The sequence below is a fragment of the Lepidochelys kempii genome, chromosome 11, assembly GCF_965140265.1.
Source record: "Lepidochelys kempii isolate rLepKem1 chromosome 11, rLepKem1.hap2, whole genome shotgun sequence".
Classification (NCBI taxonomy): Eukaryota; Metazoa; Chordata; order Testudines; family Cheloniidae; genus Lepidochelys; species Lepidochelys kempii.
The window spans coordinates 80,057,872-80,060,114 of record NC_133266.1 but is presented as its reverse complement, the minus strand read 5'-3'; the positions used below and the strand labels follow the sequence as shown (position 1 = coordinate 80,060,114).

Sequence of the window (2,243 nt, the reverse complement as noted above, 5' to 3'; positions counted from 1 at the left end):
ACCATATGACCTCCCCGGCCTGGTCTCTCGGTGTTTTCTGCTCCCACGGGCGTGGCTGGGAAGGGCCACAGGGCTCAGCAGGCTCAGGGAGAAACCTCAGCCCCACTGGAGACAGGAGGGGAGCAAACCTCACAATCCGTGTGGTCCCTGCAGGTCTGTGCAACTGCCCCCCACTCACTCAGTGGCAGTCTGTGGGGGAGGTCTAGGGTGGCCAGGTGTCCCGATTTTAGAGGGACAGTCCCGATTTTTGGGTCTTTTTCTTATATAGGCTCCGATTACCTCCCACCCCCGTCCCGATTTTTCACACTTGCTGTCTGGTCACCTGAGGGAGGTCTGGCAGCCCCCTCCCCAGCCACAGTCCATGCGTGCCCAGCAGTCCCTGTGAAAGCTCACCTTTTCCGGGTGTCTGTTTCACACCCTCTGCCAGAGACGTTCCCCATTTTTTCTCCAGTTCAGCTGGCAGCAGGTCTCGTGCGAGGGGCGGGGGAGAGCTGAGATTTCAGGCTGCCGTCTTATGGCGGTATTGCTGCGATTAACTGGCTGAATGTGCTAATTCTGAGGACGAAACGGGGAAAGGGGCAGAGATCGAGAGTCAGGGAGTGAAATGGAGAAAATACAGGAAGCATTTCGAGCAAGGGCAAAGTGCAATAACCAGAATCCAGAATATTCTCTGCACCCCTTGTCTAACTCTGGGCCTGATTCTCTTCCGCATTGACGGCCCTTTCCCTGTCTACGGCCGTGTCTGGAGGGCTTTATGCCCCTGTCCAGCCCCTTCACACTGCCAGGAAGGGAGAGGTGTTATGGAATCTTAGCCCAAAGAGGAACCAGGCCCTGTGTCACCTTCATCCTGGGTTTCAGATGACCCCGAGAAGTTGGGGGGCCACCGGGGCCTAGAGCATGGCCCTGCCAGAGCGGCCCCGCCCCCGGTCATCCTCTTCCCCCGAGGCCCCGTCCCCCCACTGTTCACTCCTCTGGCCCCCGAGGTCCCCCTACCTGCCCCTCGCTCCTCTCCGCCTCTTCCCCCAGGACTCCACTCACCCCCTGCTTGCTCCTCTCTGCCCCTTTCCCCGAAGGGGGGCTACCGGGGGGCCATGGGGCCAGGCACCCGTCCCTTTTCTCTGTCTCTGGTGAGCGGGGGGCAGGGGGGTCCTTGGGGAAGGAGGTGGAGCAGGACAGGAAGAGGCACGAGAAGACGGGGCCGCGGGGGAAAAGGCCGAGGGGGGTTGGGGTGCAGGTTTTGGGGGAGGAGGCGGAGGGGGGATGGGAAGAGGCAGAGCAAGAGCAGGGCATCGGGCTAAGAGGCAGAGGGGAGCGGGGTGCAGGCGGGGCCCCCACTTCTCTGGAGCTTCGCTTCCAGCACTCGAAAGATGACCATGGGCCCACGGGCCTCCAGATGGGAGACCCGCCCCACATCCCCAGTGTTTCCGCCCCGCATGGACGGCCTTTTGGGGGAGGCTCAGGCTCCCCTGGCCTCTGATACGGGCTGCCCATGCTCAGCTCCTTCCACGCTCTGGAGAGGAGCAGCACCCAGGGGTGGGGCTGAGCCGGGGGGCGCTGGGTGAGGGGCAGAGGCCTCGGGAGCTGAGACCGCAGGGACACAGCGTGAGGCACCATCCCAGGCATCCCCATGAAAGGAGCAGAACAGGGTTTACCTGGGGTAGGGAGTGTATGGAGAGCGTCTCAGGGCCGGTGGAGATGTATTGCCCTGGTGAGCAAGTGTGGCTAAAACACAGGCCTCGCTGTGAGCAGGATTTGAACCTGCACAGGGAAACCTGAATGGATTTCGAGTCCAACGCCTTAACCGCTCGGCCCTCACAGCTGTGAGTGACGTGGCCCCCAGTGGCAGTCTCTACTGGAGCGGCTGGAAGCCGACGGGAGGGAGCTCTCCACCCTCAACGAGCAGCCGTAGCCATGTTGGCAGGAGAAGCTCTCCCAGCACCATAGCACTGTCCACACCGGCGCTTAGGTCTGTGTAACTTGTGTCACTCGGGGGGTGGCTTATTCACACCCCTGAGCCACATAAGTTCTACCGACACAAGGGGGAGTGTAGACGCAGCCTTAGCAGAGACGCGATTAAGATCCACTTCCTGGACACTACAGTGCGAATAAACGATGGTCACATAAACACCACCCTATACTGGAAACCTACTGACCGCTATTCCTACCTGCATGCCTCCAGCTTTCACCCTGACCACACCACACGATCCATCGTCCACAGCCAAGCTCTGCGATACAACCGCATT

At 60.8% G+C, this 2,243-nt stretch overlaps 1 non-coding gene across 1 annotated transcript; it reads right to left on the bottom strand.

Moving 5' to 3' along the window:
* Positions 1-1,737: 1,737 nt before the first annotated feature.
* Positions 1,738-1,819, bottom strand: TRNAS-CGA (transfer RNA serine (anticodon CGA)). Its single transcript has one exon. It is a non-coding gene; the product is annotated as a tRNA-Ser (tRNA).
* Positions 1,820-2,243: the final 424 nt, after the last annotated feature.